A 23,581-nucleotide genomic window follows, 5' to 3' on the forward strand; every position below is an offset into this window, starting at 1 on the left:
CAACTAGAAGATTCATATGTGGGGGCTTACTGTATTTTGCTTATGAACTGATACTCAGTGCCACCAAAATGAAATCTGAGTACCCACAAATGCACCTTTGGAATGTGTCAACCAACAGTATGAGAAAGAGAGATCTTGGGAAACCTATTGCCTCCTTGTCTGCATCCATCTACTGTCTCAGGTCTGATCTGCCTCATTTGCAAATAGCCACCTAAGTGCTCTCTTCGCTTCTTATCCGCCTCCTACCTGGCCAGAATTGTCTTCTCAAAGCACAGATGGGGCGTCTGTTTAAGAAGACAGTAAATGTTCCCTGACATGCAAGGGTCTGCAAAAATGACCTCCATCTTGCTTTCTGCCTCCGATCCACAGACACCAGACTGGCTGTTTCTTGGTTGCTCCCTTCTCTGCCCCTCCTGAGAATGAGCTGCTCCAGCAGGACGACTCTTTTCCATTAGCCTGGAAGAATGAGAGAAAATTCCTATGGGCTTTGGAGTTATTTGCATAACGCTCTGCTTCTGGGCTACAGGCTCCTGGAATCTATAGATACTCATATTATGATAATAATATAAAATATTTACCAAGCAATTATTATTTAACTTTGCATGCAGCATCTCATTCTAATCCTTAAGTTAGGCAATATGATTATCTTTTTTTTTTTAATAGAGAAAGAGTCTGAAGGAGGGACACACAGCAGCAGGAGCAGAGTCTAGGCAAGTTGACTTTTGGGTCTAAGCTATTTCTGATCTTTGGAACTGCTGAGTTCACAGGGGGTCTCCAGGCACAAAGCAGGCCAGTCAGAGTTTGCAGACTGAAACAATAGGTGAACAAGAGAATAAGGGCAGGGTAAAGGAGTAAGCAATTCCAGGAAGGTAAGCCTACAGATTGGGCTGGGAATGAAACTTCAGAAAGTGTGCTCACTCCTGCTCTCTTGATCAACTGGTCGACCTTGGAGGAGGTAGCATCTAACAGGAGAGCCCCAGAGGTGCCAGGGAGACCCCCTATCCCCCCCAAAACCTCCCTTAGCTGCTTGATGGTGCCTGAAATTGTACCATTACAGCCTAATTCCTTTAGCTTAGGCTGCAATTCCCCTGTTAAAATGCAAATACTCCTGGGAGAGGCAAGTTATTAAACTTTATTAGTGTTTTATATCCCATGGTGGATTTATTGATCAGACCCTTTTCTTTAGAAATGGCTGGGGTAAGGGAGAAAGATGGAGACCATATAAATGTCCCAGGTTCCAGGGAATGGGGTCACTTGGAAGGCGAGGGGTGGGGGAAGCAGGGATTGAAGGAGGAATCATGAGAGCTGGGAAACCTGGAAGCAAACTTTTTTCCTACGCATGGCAATAAAAGGCCAGTAGCTTGTGTCTTTGAATGCACTGGGTAGGGAAAGGCTCACAGGCTCCATCATCAGAAGGGCCAATTTAGTGCATCAAGATGCAGTTCTAACTCACTGTAGGAGCCTTCCCAGCCTCTGTCTTATCTGAGAGAATAGCATCACTGGCAGCGCTGTAACCACTGCCAACAGTTTTTGCAAGTGCCTGTGGACATCCTGATGACTTCCTGTGTGGTGTTCCTGGAAATCCTTCCCACCCATTCAGTCCAGTGGCAGAGCCCTGAGCCACTCCCCTTCCAGTGTGATGCTGCTCACTTGCAGCATTACTCTGGCTCCTTTGGCCTGGAGGTATGCCTCAGCTTCATCCTCTACCCTGCACAGACCTTTCTCTGAAGCCCTTCATCTTCTACCCACTGCCTGGACTGCAGTCAGAAATGGAGTATAAAAGAGACAGAGACAGGGAGACAGAGAGAGAGAGAGACAAAGGGAGAGACAGAGAGAGACAGAGACAGACTGAGAGGGAGAGACAGAGAGAGAGAGACCTAGAGAGAGACAGATACAGAGACAGAGAGACTGAGAGACAGAGCAACCGAGAGTGAGAGAGAGAAAGAGACAGAGAGAGAGACAAAGACAGAGAGAGACACACACAGATATAGAGTCAGAGACAGAGAGAGACAGAGATGGGGGAAACAGAGACAGAGAGACTGAGAGAGAGAGAAGTAGACAGAGGGACAGAGAGAGAGAGAGACAGACAGAGAGGCACACACACACACACAGAGAGACAAAGACAGAGAGACTGAGAGAGAGAGAGAGAGACCAAGAGAGAGAGAAACAGAGAGACAGAGAGACTCAGAGAGAGGGAGACAAAGGAGAGAGACAGAGACCCTTTCTTAAAGACTTGTCAGGGTTTCTAGAACAGTATTATTTTACATGTTTTCAAAATCCTTTTTTTCTGCCTTCAGATTCATGAGATGCCTTTTATCACTTCAGTGAAATATTTAAAACAAAAATAAGAGAGGAAGCCTGAAGATTTCAGCCTCTAGTTCTCTGGAATCAGCCCACACAGGCATACTCCCTAATCTTCACCCACCTCCTTGTCTTGGAGACCCCAGCAGCTGTAGTCTGCCACACAATTCTGCTATTTAAAAATTAGGCGAAACTGTACCTGGGACTGTATTTCTATTCGATATATCGTGTTTATCCACCTGATGGAAAATCAGCCTGGAAATCTACCACATGGAATACATTTTTTTGTTGTTCAGTGATTCATTGCAGTTCAGTGATTCAATGATTCATGTGCCTTACTTTTGAAATGGAAGTAGCACACATCGGCATTTTAAACAGAAAAGAATGTGGGTGTGATACTTAGTAGTTGCAATGAGACAGAAGTTGCCATGAGGGGTGGGTGATTTAGTAAATTTGACTGGGGGACAGGAGACCTGGCTTCTGAATGAGGTCTGACTCTAATAAACTGTGCAGCCTCAGGCTTCAACAATTCCTTCTGTTATTCATTCAACAATTATTTATTGTGTCGGCTCTGTTATGAGACTTCATGCCAATCTAAAAAGGGAGGCGATGCATTAAATGCCTTCTTCCCAGTCTAAGATTCTGGGGAACTTTTAATAAGCAATGAAAATCTTGGATGTTCACTAAGAATGATGGACAAGGATTTTCTTCTCACTTCTCGAAGATCTAATGAATTTTCCAAATGTGAAGGTCATAAGAACCTCAAGCAGGTGGCAGGGTGGTAAATCTTGCCCTCCTCATTTTGCAGTGTGGGAGTGCCAGAGGGTCTGGGTTCTTTATAATTCACCTGATAGAGTCAAATAAATTTTACTTCTTTCCCAGTGGATTTTATTTTTCTTGATCTGAAGGCAAATGATTCTTTCACAGGGATTGGTCCTAGAAAGAAAAGCCCAGGTGGCACCCTGTCAAGCCCATTCTTCCAGACCCTTCTCTCTCCTCCTTTGCTACTTCTTCCTTGGGAAGGTTGGAATCTCTACACTAGCAGGCACTGCCCTAGGTTTTAGGGCTATTATAGCCTCTGTCCTTGAGAAAAGTGAACATGTTAGTTGCTCAGTCATGTCTGACTCTTTGCGACCCCATGGACTGTAGCCCGCCAGGTTCCTCTTTCCATGGAATTCTCCAGGCAAGAATACTGAAGTGGCTAGCCATTTGCTTCTCCTGGGGATCTTCCCGACCCAGGGATTGAACAAGGGTCTCCTGCAATGCAGGCAGATTCTTTACCATCTGAGACACCAGGGACTCATAGCCTAAGTTGGAGAACTGTAAATGATAGACAGATATAGTGGGAAGAGGAATACTTTGGAACTTGAAAGGATTCAAGAAAGCTTTTTCTTAGAAACAGCACTTGAGTTTAACCCTGAGAAATAAATGTGATATATAGGCAGATAAGGTAAAAATGGTGCTCTAGGGTGATGAAATAGCACAAGCAAAGGCCCTGGGGTGGCAGTGTATGAGAGGCAGTATGGAAGGAGGCCAGTTACATGGGATGGAGCATCACACAACGAGGCAAGGCCCCTGGCCAGGATAACCTCCAGGAGGCTTGGAGATGCCAATGAGACTCTAAAGCAGGGATATGGCTTGGTCCTCCCTCTATTCTCCCTAAATGTTCTTCTGTCACCAAGCAGCCTCCCATGCATTGATACCAGAACTAGCTCTCATCTGTCCCCGCCCCCTCATCAAATCTGCACCCTTTGTCCCATTCCTTTATGGAAATTCTCTCCTTTTGCTTCCTTCATTGCCTTTCAAGAGGACTCACTAATCCAACTTGATAATAGTTTAATGAACAAACTCTCCATTTAACAGAAAAAAATACAAAATCAAAAGGAACCTAAGATGAACAGTGGACTTTCAGACACTGAGATCATTTAGAGAAGGATATATATATATATATATATATATATATATATTTTTTTTTTTTAGGAAGGGGCACCTACACAATATCTAGAGTGTGTGTAGGCCTGCAGTGGTGGTCATGTGTGCATGCTCAGTTGTTCAGTAATGTCTGACTCTTGTGATCCTGTGGACTGTAGCCTGCCAGGCTCCTCTGTCTGTGGGATTTCCCAGGCAAGAACACTGGAGTGGGTTGCCATTTTCCTTCTCCAGGGGGTCTTCCCCACCCAGAGTTTGAACCTGAGTCTCATGCATTGCAAGCAGATTCTTTACCACTGAGCCACCTGAAAAGCCCACAGTGGTGGTCACTATCCACCCATCTTCTTCCTGCAGGGCCACTATAAACCAACGCCTTGCTCTAATTCAGTGTGACAGGGGCTGATGGGTCTGAAATGACATTAAGCTGAGTTGGCAACATTTCTGGATTTCTCCTCCATTGAACTACCTGGCTCTCACCATTATTCTAGCTACAGGGCCTCTGTTTATGAAAAGAGCTCACAGCAGCCATCATCACAAAGAATGGCAAATAGTGTGGCTTGAGGAAACAAGTCTGCTATTCAAATGCCAGAGGATTTTAAAAATATAGTAATAGGCATCTTTGGGGCTGAGGTTTGTGTTTCTCTAAATCTGAGGGGATTTACAGAAAAAATAGGTATTTCAGCTTTTCTGAGAAATGGGTAGAATGCCTTGGGAAAATGGTCCAATACAAAAAAATAAGACAATCACAGAGTAGATGGCTCAACGACGGACTTTGTTTGGATCCAATTCTAAGTGTCACAGGTGTTGAGAGGGGCAAAGAGGCGGTACTGGTGCAGTCTAGGAAGGTTACCTGGAGAAAATGTGCTTTAAGCTGCGTTGAAACTGTGAGATCTTTCTTTATTCATGCTTGTGTGCATTTCTGTGCCTGCTGGGTTGGACCTGCTTCCTGCTCTCAGGGGGCTGGAGTCTTAACTGCTGCAGAACTGCCAATATGTAGATTATGGAGTCAGATAGAGTTTGCTCACTGTGACCTCAGGCAAAGTACACTAACCCATAAAATCAGTCTCTTCCTCCAGAAAATAAGATTGACAAACTATTTACCTTATTTACCTCATGTAAAGATGAAAAAGAGGTAAATATATTTAAAATAACATTGAGAATGTTGAAAGTGAAAGTGTCAGCTGCTTAGTTGTCCCCGACTCTTTGCGACCCCATGGACTGTAGCCCACCAGACTCCTCCGTCTATAGGATTCTCCAGGCAAGAGTATTGGAGTAGGTAGCCATTCCCTTCTCCAGGGGATCTTCAAAACCCAGGGATTATGCCTGGATTCTTTAACATCTAAGCTACCAGGGAAGCCCAAAAATGTTGAAACCTCTTACTAAAAACACTGAATTCCATACCAGTGATGCTGGTCCATCTACTAGAATGACTCAAGCCTGAGTGGTCTTGCAGAGACCTGAGTGTGGGGATCCACTTACCAAGACTGTCTCTGCCTTAGCCCACAGGGTTTTCTGGGACCCTCTTTGCCTCTCTGTACCCCAATTACCACAGCCACCTTGGCACCCTCTGCTGCTGATGCTGGTGGAAACTTCATTCTCTAACCCCATTCCTTAGGCACTATGAAAATGAAAATGGCAACATTAATTCCCAAATGACCAATAAAGCTACAGCTGTGGTCTCTGTTCCCATTTTAGGAGGCTAAACCTTCAGCTGTACAACCCCCATATATCCAGACTTTCAAAAGTCCCATCCCTGTGAACATTGAGAGTATCCATACTCAGCATCCCCATTACATGAAATGAAACTAACTTATTGAAAAGTTGCTTGCCAAGTACAAGTATATTATCTCTGATATTCATCACCACAATCCTCCGAGGCAAGGGTCATTAACCCCACTTTTATAGATGAAAAATGGATACTGTAAAAGATTAAGTGACTTCCCCAAGTTCACATTGAAACCAGCAGAGCCAGGAACTCATTCTGATCTGAAGTGGTACAAGCATTATTTTTCCGATGGTGTGTCTGACTTGGAGTTGCAGAAACATGCTCACAATAGTCAGTTGGGAGGGAATGCTGTTAACCTGAAACAGAAACATGCTCATGCACATCAAATCTTCATGGAAGGTGGGTTATTCTAAGCGTGTGTACAGATGAGCAAATGGATAGATATTTTATCATAATTGCATATATATAATCCCTTGCATATGCATTATTCCACCTGGTCACTTGTCACGTGCCCACCCACAGATGTCTATTAGAGAAAATGTGCCAGTAATAAGATGTCTATTCCCCAGACACTGAGCTTTGCTCAGTGGTTTAGGGTAGGAATTAGTGGGAGAGGAGATTCTGCCACTTAAGATTGTACCAAACTGTAATTCCCTTGAAACTGGTTGTTCCAGCAGCCCTTAAAGACTTGTGGCTGTCCTTTGGCTCTGCCTTAGGCTGTCCACTTTAAAAAAATCACTTTATCATATCTCCTTGTAATTGTATTTGCCTAAGCACTGCACATGAAAGTCCCCTTAAATTAAAAGCTTTAAAAATGACCTCTCTGAACAGCAGAACACTGGGGAGGAGGGATGGGGAGCCCCGCAAGGTTTCCTGGCCTCTGGGTTATAGATCACTAGTTTTACTTTTTTAGCTGGAGATGTGGGTCACAGCCAGTGATGGGGATGAACTCAGCTTATCTTCCACAGAAGGTCAACATCCAGTGTTTCTCGTGATTTCCAAAGCATGACATGCACATCCCAATCAGATGACTTTTCTGAGATTGGGTGCTGGGGATGTTAATCCTCTGGTTTCATTTCTAGACCCAACTATGTCATGGCTCCCTGTAATCAATCTCTAGACACAAGAAATATGCTCTTGGTGTGTGTTTGTGTGCATGTTAAGTTACTTCATCATGTCTGACTCTTTTGTGACCCTATGGACTGTAGCCCACCAGGCTCCTCTGTCCAAGGGGATTCTCCAGGAAAGAATACTGGAGTGATGCTCTTGGTACATTATCTGAAAGAGATAAAAAAGGCTGGTGTTCTCCCAACAATTCCTATGAATGGGGAATACAGGATGAGCAGAATGGCAGAGTATTAACAATGTCTGAGAATTCGGAAGAACCATGATAGATTAGATTGTTGGTCCCAATTCTTCACCCTTCCTGGGAACCACACTCTTGCCTCATTGTGGGAAAGGCACACTTCCTTATCCTTTGACTTGTGGTACAATCAAGGGATTTGCATTGAACAAAAGTCAGTAGATATGAACAGGGTCTTGGAATGTACTTGAGCAGTGGGGCTTGCTTTCTGCCACCTCCTTAGGAAAAGCATGCCCTGGCTAGCTCACTAGCAGGGAAAGGGTCAGTGATGCATGGACCAGAGCCACTCGAGCCCACCCTACTAAGGGGAGCTGCCCAGTGAGCCTGAAGACCCATAAGTGAGAGATGGTTGCTGCTGCTGCTGCTGCTAAGTCACTTCAGTCGTGTCCGACTCTGTGCAACCCCATAGACTCCAGCCCACCAGGCTCCCCTGTCCCTGGGATTCTCCAGGCAAGAGTACTGGAGTGGGTTGCCATTGCCTTCTCCAATGCATGAAAGTGAAAAGTGAAAGTGAAGTGGCTCAGTCGTGTCTGACTCTTAGCGACCCCATGGACTGCAGCCCACCAGGCTCCCCCATCCATGGGATTTTCCAGGCAAGAGTACTGGAGTGGGGTGCCATTGCCTTCTCCTGAGAGATGGTTACTTACTGTTATTTGATGCTGATATTTTGTGGCTGGTTGTTATAGCATCATTGTGGCAATGCCAAACTAATATAAGAACTTATTTTCATGGCTATTAAATTCTCCCTCTGCAGGTCCCTCCCTCACTCACAGAGGATTTATAAGATCTGCTACCAGCCAGCACATTGGTAGGCTCTGTGGAGATGCAGGAGAAGTGGAAAATAACCCCCCTGCCTGCCCTCAGAGATATCACTGTTTACATAGGGGTGATAAAACAAATATCACAGCTCAAGATGGCATTGCACTGTAGCTAAATCGTAGTCATTACAATGGGGAGAACCAAACCAGTTGCCAAGTGATCTTGTCAGGGGTTTAGATTTCTATGCCCCACCTTTTGTGTCCTGCACAAGTGTGTGCATGTGTGCTGCTGTTCAGTTGTGATCCAAGGACTGTAGCCCACCCCCATGGGCCCCATGGACTGTAGCCTACCAGGCTCCTCTGTCCATGGGATTTTCCAGGCAAGAATATGGGAATGGGTTGTCATGCCTTCCTCCAGGGGATCTTCCCTATCCAGGGTTTAAACTGACATCTCTTGTGCCTCCTGCATTGGCAGGCAGATTCTTTACCACTGAGCCACCCGGGAAGCAACATTTGCATATATGCTGACTCTGAAAAGATGTGGTAAATAATAATATAACTCAATATTTGCCATAGACTCTCATACCCGTTCACATTTGTGTATGACATGCAGAATGGCCACGAGGAAAGGACGTGTTGTTTATTGTTAGCCATGATTTTTTATTGCAGGTCTTATAAACAAAAATGAGATATCTGAAACAGAGAGATGTTCACCATTGTCATGGTCATGGTCAAGCTGTGATGGAAGGAGCTGGAGTTGGTGTGGCTCTGGAAGCCATGTTCCTTTTTGTCCACTATCTGGCCACCCTTCCTCTGTCCAGAGGCCACATGGCATGGCTGTAGTGGCTCAGCATTGGAGAGATGAGACTGGTGTGCCTTCCATCTCTGTTGCTTACTAGCTATGTGACCTCAGGTGTGTTTTCCATTCTCTCTTATGTTCCAGGTTCACAGCTTTAAAATGGGGATACTTACAATGACTGAAAGGTATCATCAAGATTAGAGATAATTCATCTTTCATGGGCTGAAGTGTGTCTTCTCCAAATTTGTATGTTAAAGTCCTAACCCCCCTCTTCCCCGCCCCAATCCAGTATCTTAAAATGTTACTTTTGAGAGATCCTTCTAAGAGGTGATTCAGTTAAAAGGAGGTCCGTCATGGGTCCTAGTCCACACAACTCACATCCTTATAAGAGGAAGTTTGGACATAGACAGACAGAAAGAGGACCACGCGAGGACACAGGGAGAAGTCAGCCAGCTGTAAGTCAACAAGAGAGGCCTCAGGAGCAACCAACCCTTAGCACCCCTTGACCTCCCAGCCTGCAGAATTGTAAGAAAATACATTTCTGTTGTTGAAGCCACCTAGCCTGTGCTACTTTGTCAGGGCAGCCCTACTGAACTAACACAGTATCTGAGAGTCAGAGACAAGATGGCGGAATAGAGGACCTTGAGCTCACCTTTTCTGACCAGAACTCAAAATTCACAACTAATTGCTGAACAAACACTAATAAAAAAATTACTAGACCCTACAAAAAAGATATTCTACATCCAAAGACGTAAAAACCTTGACAAGATGGTAGGAGGGGTACACTCATGATGTAATACAATGTCTGAAACTCCAACATACTTGGAATCAACACCCAGTCGAGAGTGATCTCTGCAAATTCAGCAAACTGACCTCCTCTCCTCTTGTTTTTCTCTATTGTCTTTTCCTCCTTTCCTCCTCTCCCTTCTCTCTCTCCTTTCTTCCATTTATCCTTCTCCTTATTTCTTTGCTTCACTTAAAATACACAGACTGCTAGCCTCTCAGTTTGAAGAAGGAGGCTCGGTGGTAGGGAAGCAGTCCAAGCAGCATTTATGTTCATGTAAAAATTCCATGAACAGAGGATCCTGGTGGGCTACAGTCCATGAGGTCACACAGAGTCAGACATGGCTGCACGCTTCACTGGGGCTTTCCTGAGGGCTCAGACAGTAAAGAATCTGTCTACAAGGCAGTAGGGCTGGGTTTGATCCCTGGGTCAGGAAGACCCCCTGGAGAAGAAAATGGCAACCCATTGCAGTATTCTTGCCTGGAGAATCCCATGAACAGAGGAGCCTGGCGGGCTACAGTCCATGGGGTCACAAAGAGTTGGACATGACTGAGCGACTAACACTTTCAAAAGGGAAAAGAAAGAATCTGGCACTTTCCTGGGCTGGCTCGACTCACAGAAGAGTAGCAATCAGGTGAGATACCCAGATACTCATGGCACAGTCTGCTTTTAGGATTATGGAGTTTAATGAATTGGATATCACAAAAATAGGGGCCCTGGAGATTGCAATAGCTCATGATTATCTTCTACTTAACCAAAAAGCAAGGAGTTGATACGGAGGGAGATACTTCATCCTAATTTATCCCACAGTTTTAGGGCTGGATTTCTGTTCTGGAAATGTCTTTTGGGCTGTGGTCCCCATGATCTAAATCTATCCATCCAAAGCTAGGGAGGACCAGCAGGCAGCCCAGGACGCCAGTGGGAGAGCTGCCCAGTCATCCTGTAGCTTTTCCCAGGGGCAGTTAGAACAGTCTTTGGCAACCGACTTCCCTTCCCAAAAAGATGTTTTCCCTGTCCAGAATAATGAGTGTAATCAGACTTGCTGGCAAAACCGTTCTGAGATTTCTTGGATGAGAGGCTCTGTGTAAACCCAGGGCACGGTTGTTTTCATACCTGGCTGGTGGGCCATGGGAGAAGAGAAATGGAAAGCAAAGCAAGAATGCCTCCCTGGCAGCTTGTCCCCGAGCCTCTCAATCACACCCTGACGTTGCAAAGCCGCTCACAAACCGAGAAGTCACGGAGATTGGTGTGAAAACAGAGGACCAGGCAAGCAGGCTGCAGAGAGAGGATGTGGGAAATAAGTAGGGGGTTGGAAGATCAGGCGAGAGGACATTCACACGAAGGAGAGTGGACCCAGTGGAGGGTCCTCTGCTGAACTCCTCTGCTGCTCATTTCTTCACCTTCAAAATGAGCAAATGAGCCTGCCTGTCATTTCTGGGACTCGGACTACAGACTTTCCAGAATTCTCATTAACAAATACAGATGGAGTCCAGGTCAGAAGTCAGGAGAAGGGATAACAGGATGAGGGTGAGAGAGTCTAAATGGAGGTGAGGATGCATGCGGGAGGAGATGAGGACAGGAAAGGAGGGAGGAAGGGGAAGCAGAGAGAAAGGCAAGCAAGGGGTTTCCCTGGCCCCAGAGTCAGAGCTCGATCCGGCGATCAGCAAAGGGCAACTTCCTAATGAGGCTTTGTCACCTTCCGGATGACTTTTAAGCAAGAAGTTATAGCAACCTTCCCTACACACAGGCACTCTCACCTCCAACAGCAGGAGAAAAGGGCTTTGAAAAGGACACCTGAACTTTCTAGGTAATATGCAGCCCAGGGTCTTATTAAGAGAACAAGCAAATATAGCAGCTGAGAAGCTGGTTATCCCTCTGCATAGGGGTGGCAAGAAGTCTAGACCCCAATCCATTTTTCCCCCCACTCTAACAAAAGAAGAGCAGCTTTGAAATGCGAAGAATCCTATTGCCTTCAAAGGCTACCTGGCCTGACATGAAAGACCCTTTTCTCCTCAAGGCAGGACTCTAAATAACACTGTGGGCTTACACAGACCACTGTCAAGAGGAGGCTGCCTGTGTCAGCTGCTTAATAGGCAGATGGAAGGAGTCATAAAGTCAAGTGCTTGTAACATTTAATGTGGATGATAAAGGAGCGAAAACACCCCGAACAGAAGGCAAATCTGTGTGTTTCATTATATGTGAATGGCAGGGACTCCACCTGGCACTGCAGCTGAGAGCATCCACCATGTGGGCACAGATGCGTATGTGTGTCAGGAGGCACATGTGTGGACATCTATAGGTGCATACTTGAGCATGCATGCACACACAAGCCACACACGTGGCTTCATAGGTGACGACCAGCAGGAGAACTGGAACTATTGGACTTTTGGAACTCTTGGAACCATAGGAAATGCACATATGTATATATGTCTTTGCATTATATTGTATCTACAAATTCAAAATACCTTTGTGGAAATATACCACCTACAAAAGGTGATTCATGGGGCTGCATTAGCTCAGTGACTTCTCTGCCCTGGGGAAAGCTATCTTCTCAGGGCAAAAAAGAGGAGCTGAGTAGACTCCTAGAATTACCCATTTGCTTCACTTCTCCAGAGTCCTTACAGGAATAGTCAATATGATAGTGCTAACCATTGGTGACCCCGGCCTCTAGATTCTTTGATGGTGATCATCATGGTGGCTTCTGGTTCTGGTACATGCCTGAACATCCCTGCTCTTTATCACAGACAGCACTTTTGCTCTCACTTGCGAGGGAAACCAGTCTCCCCATGGCTACCATTTGCCTTCTGATCAGAGAGACTGGCTCTCTATTCTCTAACAGATGCCTCTTTTCTTAAGAAATCTGGGGTGTCCTGCCCTGGGTGGGGACAGAGGACCCCACAGGGAGGCACAGCACAGCATCTACAGTCTGTAGCCTAAGAACAGCAAACACAGGTATACTGGCCTTGGTATCAACCAAGGCTCTTTTGAATTATGTTCTGATAAAGGCTCAATTCCAGGGACTTGTTTCCATCTCCCAGCTATGAATCCTCATTCCCCTTTCAAGGTCCCAAGCGACGATCAACATGTGTCATTTGCAGTGACTGACATGCTGGTGTTCCCTCAGGGAGTGTGCAGAAAATCTCAGAGTCTCTGTATCACACACACACACACCCACCCCCACCCCGTAGGATTTTCTAGAAGGAAAATTCTCTTTAGTAATTAAAATTAATATGGTGACCTCTGAGACAAACATTGGAAGAATATTCCTTTTGGAAGGAGGATAGTTTTGCTTAAGGCAGCTGAATTTCACCTTCTTAGAGTGTCTCACTGATTATGACCTGATCTCAGATGGGGATATAGATGGTAGGATCAGAATTTCCCTCTGACTATGCACCACATGGGTTTCCTCGATGGCTCAGCAGTAAAGAATCCACCTGTAATGAAGGAGACATGGGTTTGATCCCTCAGTCAGGAAGATCCCCTGAAGGTGGACATGGCAACCCACTACAGCATATTGCCTGGAGAATCCCATGGACAGAGGAGCCTGGTAGGCTACAGTCTTTAGGGTTGCAAAGAGTCAGACACGACCGAAGTGACTGAGCATGCAGACACGCACATGCACCATGTCTTAGACAAAACATGACCCAAACCACAATACTTTATAGCACAATTGCAACCATGCTGAAACGTTTACACAAGACTTCACCAAAGGGGATGGGAAAACAGAAGGGAAATGAAAACAAAAAGCAATGGGTTTCAGACAACCTGATCTTAAAAGGATGACCCAATGCCCTGAAGTTTTTCTTATTCCGCAGAAACCCTAGAAAGAAAACAATGGTGCCCCAGGAAATTCTTGCCTTTAAAACTGCTGCTTTTCTTTCTCTTACTTCTCTACTAGATGAGGACACCTAGAGAGTATAAACCTCTTGGTTTTGAGAAATATTTCCTTACATCCCTTCTCCACATATAGTGCAAGGCCAGAGGAATTTCAAGGCTTGTGCAGTGGAGTAATGTATACAACAGAATCACTAGAATCATCTGAGCAGCTTGTTATGAAGGCAGATTCCTGGACCATAGCCCCAGACATTTTCACTCCACGTGTCCAAAGAGGACACTGGGAATGTGCCTTTTTTTTAACAAGTCCCTTAGGTTGATGCATCTTGATATTTCAAAGATCAGAAAACTACGGTCATAGATGGTAACATGGATGTTGAGCAAGAACATTTTTTGCTAATGTTTCTCCCCATTAGCTAACCTTGTGCCCTAATCAACAGACTTCAGCCGAACCTATGAGAGAAGACTCTCGAGAGTCCCTTGGACTACAAGAAGATACAACCAGTTGATCCTAAAGGAAATCAACTCTGAATATTCACTGGAAGGACTGATGCTGAAGCAGAAGCTCTAATACTTTGACCACCTGATGTGAAGAGCTGACTCATTGGAAAAGACCCTGATGCTGGGAAAGATTGAAGGCAAAAGGAAAAGGGGATGGCAGAGGATGAGATGGTTAGATAGAACCACCAATTCAATGAACATGAATTTTAACAAACTCCAGGAGATAGTGGAGGACAGAGGAAGCTGGTGTGCTATAGTCCATGGGGTTGCAAAGAGTTGGATGCAACTTAGTGACTGAACAACAACAACATGGGAGAAATAAGAATCCTCACATTTGGTGGCTGAACTCAAGTCCACATGCCTGATTCCCAGTGAGGCCAAACAAACCAAAGCAGCAGAGTCTAGAGCAGAGAAAGGTTTATTGCAGGGCATCAGCCAAGGAGAATGGGCAGCTCATGCTCAAAAGACCTAAACTCTCTGATGGCTTTCAAGGTAGGATTTTTAAAGGTGACACTTGGGGCAAGGGCTGCAGGGGACATACCTTTCTTCTGATGGGTTGATGGTGAGGGAAGAGGGTGATGAGAAATCTTCATCATCCACTTCCTGGTTCCATCCAGTCTGGGATCTCTGCGCTTGTGCTCAGCATCAAGTCAACATCCTTCACTGGGCTGGGACCTTTGTTCCTGGAGAACAACTTAAAGGCATGTTTCAGATCATTATGCTTGTCCCTTGAGGAAGAAGTAGGATTCTGTTTTATCACTGCACTTTGTTTCTTGACCACTTTTAATTCATTTCTGCATTCTCTCACTTTCCTAATTAGTAACTGCTTGAAGCTGCTCTTTGTAACTCAAGGAAAGCCTAGGAGACCAAAGCCTTTTTGTAAAAGCAAGAGATGGGGACACAGAACAACTTTTGTACCCAGGAGGGTCCAACAGAGTCCTTGATTTCAATGCCCACCATACCCTGTTTTTCTTTGATTTTTCCTTTTAGTCCTGAGGGGAAAAGGTCCAGGACAAGAAAGGAAATAAAGTTTTGGATAGAGAGGTTAATCAGAAGCTCAGCAGAGGAATTTGATTCTACAGGGACTCAGTTTCAATTCCAAAGGAAAATTTCTCTGTTTGACTTTCTACTAAGGAGCTCATCTCTAGGGTCAGAAAAGAAAAAAAATGCCCCTGATGTGAGAGAGAACTAGCTAGTGCACCATTTAGAAGCGGTGTGGCCAAAGTAGTTACGTACTGATGTGAGAATTGGACCATATAGAAAGGCTGAGCACTAAAGAACTGATGCTTTCGAATTGTGGTACTGAAAAAGACTCTTGAGAGTCCCTTGGTCTGCAAGGATATCAAATCAGTCAATCCTAAAGGAAATCAACCCTGAATATTCATTGGAAGGATTGATGCTGAAGCTGAAGCTCTAATGGTTTAGACACCGGATGCGAAGAGCCAACTCATTAGAAAAGACCCTGATGCTTGGAAGAATTGAGAGGAGGAGGAGAATGGGGTGGCAGAGGATGAGATGGTTAGATAGCATCACCAACTCAATGTCCATGAGTTTGAGCAAACTCCAGGAGACAGTGAGGAACAGGGGTGTCTGGTGTGCTGCAGTCCATGGGGTCTCAAAGAATCAGACATGACTTAGTGACTAAATAAGAACAAGGTCACACTCCCTTAACCTTTATCATTCAGACCCAGTGAAATCTCAACTCCATGAAGTATTTAGTAAGCCCCTACCTACTGCCAAGGGTCTTGGAACCCAGACTTTCTGCAGGATGGATATTAAAGGACCTGAGTTCTAAACCCAGCTTTCTGCAATTTGTCTAACTAGCTAGGTGATGTGGGGCAAATTATTTTTCCCTTCCAAGTATCAATCTTTTTTCTCAGAAACTCTAAGGTCTCTTTCCAAGTTTGGAACCCTGCTGACAAGCAAGTACCCAACTTTGAGCAATGTGCTAATACTGAAATCAGGGCAAATGACAACAATGGCTACTATATGTCAGGGGCTTCGTATAGGAGAAGTAGGGAGAAAGGAAGGCTCAGCCCCATTGTTGGTCATTAATAGGGCTGAGGCTTGATACAAGCAAGTACACACCTGCAGTTTCTTGACACTATTCACAAGGATATGGGACAGGGAAGGGGTGCCTAGAAACTTTCCATATTTTGGCAAAAACCATCACAGCTCTCTTCTCTGCTGCACACATCTCCTCTCTCCCAAGCCTCAGCCAAGACCACTTGTCACTGGGAATGAACCTCAAGTTTGCTGGTGCAGGTGCAAAGAAGAGGTTCAGGGGGCAAGGGATGGTGAGTGATGCGTGAAAGCCCATGGGCAGACCTTCAGATTCAGAAGCACACTGGGTGTGGTCTCATCTTTGACCCATAGCATGTGAAGTCTGGCGCTAGAAGTCCTCTAGTGATCCTGCCTTCCCATTAACAGAGGATGAACCTGAAGTTCAGAAAGGTGAGTTCTTACTCAGTGCCACATCACTAAAACTCACCTTTTCTTCTTAAGGCTATTCCAATGTCTCTTTTTCTCTTTCTAGCTCACTCCATCTCTCCTCTGTGAGCTCATGTAAACTCACTCTGTAATATTCTTGCCGCCGTGAAGTTCATTACATGTTGCATTCTTATTCCTTTCCATTGTGTCCCTATGACTAGACTCTCAACAAGGCAGGGGCTGTGCCTTTTGTGTGTCCTCCATGTACGAGACTATACCCAGAATAGATATTCAGCAAAGATACATTAACTTGATCAGGGTAGTGATAACCATCACTTAGAAAAGAAGGGAAAATGCTACAGCAAGGATGCAGAGCACTAGGACGTGTATCAAACCTGACTCTTCACTGCAAGGACTTTCCAGTGGTGCTAGTTGTAAAGAACTCACCTGCCAATGCAGGAGACTTGGGTTCGATCCCTGGGTCAGGAAGATCCCCTGGAGGAGGGCATGGCAACCCACTCCAGTATTCTTACCTGGAAAATCCCAAGGACAGAGGAGCCTGGCAGGCCACAGTCCATAGGGTTTAAAAGACTGGGACATGATTGAAGCGATTTAACACATATTCATTGGAAGTTCTGATGAAGCTCCAATACTTTGGCCACCTGATGCAAAGAATCAGCTCACTGGAAAAGACCCTGATGCTGGGAAAGATTGAGGGCAGGGGGAGAAGGGGACGACAGAGGATGGGATGGTTGGATGGTATCAGCGACTCAATGGACATGAGTTTAAGCAAGTCTGGGAAATGGTGAAGGACAGGGAAGCCTACCGTGCTGCAGTCCATCAGGTTGCAAAGAGTCGGACACGACTGAGCAACTGAACTGTATAGTATGACATGTATGTCTCTGTATTAATCTCTTTAGATAAACTCAGCATGCTCTTACCCCACCTCACCTACCCCTGTTAGCCCTTGGATATCGCCCTCTCCCCTCATTCGACTGCACAGATCATTAATTAGCCCTTACTCACCCTTCCATCTCTCACTCCATCTTGACCCTGAGTCTTGCTTTCTGCTCTTCACCACCCTGGGAATGCTTTCCTCCTACAGAAGAGGATTCCTGAGGTCTGTCCATTCCTTTACCCCCATCTGCATCTTCAGTTCATTCTCATCCTTGGTCTGGCACTTTCTGCATCTTTGCACATTATTTCAATCATATCCACCTTTCCCTTGGTCTTTTTATCCCCAAGCACAGTCTCTTAGACAAGATGGAATGTAGAGATTGAATTAAAGGATTCTAGCACAAGTGAAGCCTGGACATAAGAATGGGGGGCAGGGAAACTGTCATTTCCCAAGGGTATGCCTGAGAACCCAATAAAATGATGGCCTCTGCAAACTCTAAGTACCATTTCTATCTCCTTGATGTATTTATGCACAGAGACTATAATTCTTCACTTTGCCTTGACATTTGTGGAAGGGTTCTATTTGTTTTTCCTTTTTCTCTCTCCTCATCCCCTTCACATGCATTCACCATCCACACAGGCACACACACTCACCAGCACTTTTTCTCTTAAGAATACAGATCACAGGTACGGGTGATGATTCATGCGGGAGAAGGATAGGAATTATTTTTTCCTAAAGATCCTGGTATATTTCTCTTGACTCACTCCTATCCTGGTATGAAGACAGCCCCAGAGCTGTGTTCACTGGATGATTTTGTTTCATTCCTTATTATCTAGTTCTTTATCACTGCTAAACCAGCAATAAAAAAAAAAATCAGGTCTTTTTTCTTTTAAAACAACCCGCTACTCCTGCCACCACCAAGGCCACTCAAAAGGAGATTGTGAAAGTTGGTTCTGGCCCAGTGCTTCTCTGAACAGGGGTATTCACTGCATAGCTTACATGCATAAGTAGTCAAAGGCAAAGGCCAGTAGTCATTGAGAGATGTATCCAAGCAACCTTGGTGCTAAGCAACAGATTGGAACTCAATGTGTCTTGGTCCACTCCAGTCAGAGCAGGCTGCTCAAAACTTGGCCTTGAATGAAGGGAGAAGTTTATTTAGGTGAATGAAGGGCTAGAGGTGGGAGAAGGAGAAAAGAGAGAAGATGGGGACAGAAGAACAGATAGAAGAAGGGAAAAGAAGAGGAGAAAGAAAAGGTGGCACAGAGGAAGATGGTTGGGTTCAATTCCATTTCTGACAGTCATTAAGACTGATATTTAAAGAATGGCCTATGGTTTTTGCAGAGTAGATGGCCACAGTTAAGATTTTTGAAACTGTTTTTTTTTTTTTTTTTTTTGGCATGTGCTATGTGGTTGGTGAAAGCATCTCCCAGGGTGTAAAAATATTCCCTCTCAAGTACCCTTGTGACCTGGATCATCCATTGTCCAGAAATTAGTATCGCCTCACTTCCTGGCTTCCTCTTATAGAACTAAAATGCAGGCATGCACCAGGGGGTTAATTTCTGTTGGGAGGTGTTGGGCCTGACAATGAGAATGGAATCATTGAAAAAAAAAAAAGAAAGGGGGAAGGTTCAGGTTAAAGAGAGAGGTCAGATTAACAATCTCACTCTGATAGGGTAGGATTGAGCAAAGCTGTTGCGTCAATATGAACTCCCTCCTTGCTTTCTACTGTTCTGCAAGTATTCTTAGGAAAGAGGCCAAGAACTGTCTGTAAATTTCTTCTATATGGTGAGACATTGTAGTGCTCAAATGATCCTGCCAAGCCCGTCTTGGGTCACACAGATCGGGGAAAACAGCTTGACAACCACATTATAATTAGGCTGGGAAATCTTCCCAGAGGGTAGAATAGCTGGAGGTAATAGGATGCCAGGCAGCACCTGGTATTTAAACCTCAATCCCGGTGACTCTTCTACTCCCATCCCACCCACCCACTTCTCCACATGCTTCTCATTCACCGTCTGTTCTGAACAAGCCTCTCCCACTCTCTCCGCCTCCATTGGTTGAGAGCAGTTGCAGTGTGGCCCAGACTGCATGGGCCACTTAGTAAAGCCTCTTCACGCAGACTAGCAGGATGATGAGGTGCCATTTTATCAAGGCTCTGGAATGGGGTCATTAGATGTCATTCCCTTTCTCTAAGCCAATTTGTCTGTATCAGCTGTTGTAGGCCGTCAGAATCTCTCAGACTCATGGAGAGACGTCTGAACCCTGCAAATGCTTGGCATATGGCAAGCATAGCATGTGCTTATGAGCTGTGTCTCGTCCCTGATTGAGATCTATCATCACCAGCCAAGCCTCCGAACTCAGCTATTTATAAATTCCAGGCTTTTGTGGTTTGCCTCCTCCCCAGGGTGATTCCTAGGCCCAGCTTTGCCTGGAAAGTACCAGGTGCATTTGGTCTGGGGTTGATGAGATGTCTCTTTTTGTTTGGCTTTTAAAAGCCAGACAAGAAGAACATTAGAAATATCAAGCTTATTGTGGCACCAGATGAAGGTATTCTGAAATAGTTAAACAGTGCATGTACGTGTGTGTATGTGTATGTGATAGAAACTATTGAGAGGTAGGTTTCCAGGGGTTTTACATCTCACTCATGTGCACGCACACATCACACATAAACACACAAATATACTGGCAAAGGAACAGAATTTTTTTGAGGAAAAAAAAAACATTATCCAAAACTCATGCAAACAACCAGATAAAATATTTTTCTTTCGTAGAACACTAATGTCTTAGTGTCATTGGCATGTTTTTAGCCATATAATAACTGATCCCCTTACGCATTGGAGGAATTTCCCATCTTCTGAGTCAGAAACTGACTGCCATTATATAATGAATATCCTATTCAGACAGATCAGATCAGTCGCTCAGTTGTGTCATACTCTCTGCGACCCCATGAATCGCAGCACACCAGGCCTCCCTGTCCATTACCAACTCCCGGAGTTCACACAGACTCAGGTCCATCGAGTCAGTGATGCCATCCAGCCATCTCATCCTCTGTCGTCCCCTTCTCCTCTTGCCCCCAATTTCTCCCAGCATCAGAGTCTTTTCCAATGAGTCAACTCTTCGCATGAGGTGGCCAAAGTACTGGAGTTTCAGCTTTAGCATCAGTCCTTCCAAAGAAATCCCAGGGCTGATCTCCTTCAGAATGGACTGGTTGGATCTCCTTGCAGTCCAGGGGACTCTTAAGAGTCTTCTCCAACACCACAGTTCAAAAGCATTAATTCTTTGGCGCTCAGCCTTCTTCACAGTCCAACTCTCACATCCATACATGACCACAGGAAAAACCATAGCCTTGACTAGACGGACCTTTGTTGGCAAAGTAATGTCTCTGCTTTTCAATATGCTATCTAGGTTGGTCATAACTTTGCTTCCAAGGAGTAAGCACCTTTTAATTTCATGGCTGCAATCACCATCTGTAGTGATTCTGGAGCCCAGAAAAATAAACTCTGACACTGTTTCTACTGTTTCCCCATCTATTTCCCATGAAGTGATGGGACCAGATGCCATGATCTTCGTTTTCTGAATGTTGAGCTTTAAGCCAACTTTTTCACTCTCCTCTTTCATTTTCATCAAGAGGCTTTTTAGTTCCTCTTCACTTTCTGCCATAAGGGTGGTGTCATCTGCATATCTGAGGTTATTGATATTTCTCCCGGAAATCTTGATTTCAGCTTGTGTTTCTTCCAGTCCAGCGTTTCTCATGATGTACTCTGCATATAGGTTAAATAAACAGGGTGACAATATACAGCCTTGACGAACTCCTTTTCCTATTTGGAACCAGTCTGTTGTTCCATGTCCAGTTCTAACTGTTGCTTCCTGACCTGCATACAAATTTCTCAAGAGGCAGATCAGGTGGTCTGATATTCCCATCTCTTTCAGAATTTTCCACAGTTTATTGTGATCTGCACAGTCAAAGGCTTTGGCATAGTCAATAAAGCAGAAATAGATGTTTCTCTGGAACTCTATTGCTTTTTCCATGATCCAGCAGATGTTGGCAATTTGATCTCTGGTTCCTCTGCCTTTTCTAAAACCAGCTTGAACATCACGAAGTTCACGGTTCACATATTGCTGAAGCCTGGCTTGGAGAATTTTGAGCATTACTTTACTAGCGTGTGAGATGAGTGCAATTGTGTGGTAGTTTGAGCATTCTTGGGCATTGCCTTTCTTTGGGATTGGAATGAAAACTGACCTTTTCCAGTCCTGTGGCCACTGCTGGGTTTTCCAAATTTGCTGGCATATTGAGTGCAGCACTTTCACAGCATCATCTTTCAGGATTTGGAATAGCTCAACTGGAATTCCATCACCTCCACTAGCTTTATTCATAGTGATGCTTTCTAAGGCCCACTTGACTTCACATTCCAGGATGTCTGGCTCTAGGTCAGTGATCACACCATCATAATTATCTGGGACGTAAAGATCTTTTTTGTACAGTTTTCTGTGTATTCTTGCCATCTCTTCTTAATATCTTCTGCTTCTGTTAGGTCCATACCATTTCTGTCCTTTATTGAACCCATCTTTGCATGAAATGTTCCTTTGGTATCTCTGATTTTCTTGAAGAGATCTCTAGTCTTTCCCATTCTGTTGTTTTCCTCTATTTCTTTGCATTGATTGCTGAAGAAGGCTTTCTTATCTCTTCTTGCTATTCTTTGGAACTCTGCATTCAGATGTTTATATCTTTCCTTTTCTCCTTTGCTTTTCGCTTCTCTTCTTTTCACAGCTATTTGTAAGGCCTCCCCAGACAGCCTTTTTGCTTTTTTTCATTTCTTTTCCATGGGGATCATCTTGATCCCTGTCTCCTGTACAATGTCATGAACCTCATTCCATAGTTCATCAGGCATTCTTTCTATCAGATCTAGGCCCTTAAATCTATTTCTCACTTACACTGTATAATCATAAGGGATTTGAATACCCTACTATACATTATCAAAAGCCATTATATAATCACTAGCCACTATATAATCATTATATAATCCTAGATTGCCTTTCAAGTTCAGTAAAGATACATGATCTGGCTCAATCAACTAGACACACAAACTCATAAATTAGCAACAAAGAAAAAAAGAGCCACACAAAATCTATTTTTGTTAGAGAGTGGTGACAATAGGAGATCAACAGCAGCCATGTCTGCACCCCAGGGCAGTAGTGGCATCTGTGATTTGTGTCCAGTTTCTGTGGTAAACCACAAGGCAACCTGTGGATCACTGATTTTTCCTCTCATTAGTTCTGTGATGTGATCCGGGGCTGCGTTCCTGGCTTTCTAGCCATCAACTCTCATTCTCTGATCTTCCTGAAGATTTTGTGAGTCACCCAATTTCCTTTGGAAAAAACAATTATTCTTCTGTAAACCCAACTAAAGTTGATTACTGTTGGTTGCAATTAAGAACTAACTGCTGCAGAAATTGGCATGAAGTGTAGTCAAAGACAACAGACCCTCAAGTCTGGAATTGATAATCAGTTCTTATTAATTTGGGGGGAAGTCAATATCCAAATTCCACTATAGGACAGAATTCTGACAGTGGCCTGCAGTGGTGAAACTGCTTAGCAAATGATCACCTGTCGTCTTCTGTAACATGGCTATTGAAGGCAAAACTTTGTGAAATCAAGTGATAAGTTACATTAAACAGTGTGAATGGCAAGAGGAAATCAATCGCTGTTGGGTGGGAAGGATTTTTCAATTATTTCAATTATTTTTCAATATATTTCAATTATTATTATCTTTTATTTAGTGCTTCAAAATAAAAGAAAGTGAATGGATCAAGCTTCTAAATTCTTCTAATCAAGCTTCTAATTTATAAACAGGAAAAGCAGGCACTTTCTATAAGTGTACTAAGAGACACCAATTTCTTCCATATTAAAGATTAAGAAGTACTTCCCTGGCGATCGATTCCTGGTTGGAGACCTAAGATCTCATATGCCTTACGGCCAAAAAATGAAAACACAAAAAAATAGAAGTGATATTACAACAAATTCAATAAAGACTTTAAAAAAATGGTCCACATTAAAAAAAAAATCAAAAAAATAAATAAATAAACGTTGAGACCATCAACACCAAGCTTAAAATTTGATCTTGTAAGTATCAGGTATAATATCCATTGTATTCATAGCTTCACTATGTTTCTCAGGTTAAAGCTAATATATTTGTGGGGGAAGAGTGGCACTCCAAAACTTGCAATGAGATATTTAGCATAAATCAGAAAACTAAAAATA

At 44.2% G+C, this 23,581-nt stretch overlaps 1 long non-coding RNA gene across 1 annotated transcript; it reads right to left on the bottom strand.

Moving 5' to 3' along the window:
• Window position 1: 1 nt before the first annotated feature.
• On the bottom strand, window positions 2-18,345 carry LOC133252857 (uncharacterized). The gene is made up of 4 exons (XR_009738100.1): window positions 17,977-18,345; window positions 14,537-14,723; window positions 5,081-6,312; window positions 2-456 (listed from the first exon to the last, which is right to left on the bottom strand). It is a non-coding gene; the product is annotated as an uncharacterized LOC133252857 (long non-coding RNA).
• Between the last annotated feature and the right edge of the window lie 5,236 nt (window positions 18,346-23,581).

Source organism: Bos javanicus, chromosome 8, assembly GCF_032452875.1.
Source record: "Bos javanicus breed banteng chromosome 8, ARS-OSU_banteng_1.0, whole genome shotgun sequence".
Taxonomy (NCBI): domain Eukaryota; kingdom Metazoa; phylum Chordata; class Mammalia; order Artiodactyla; family Bovidae; genus Bos; species Bos javanicus.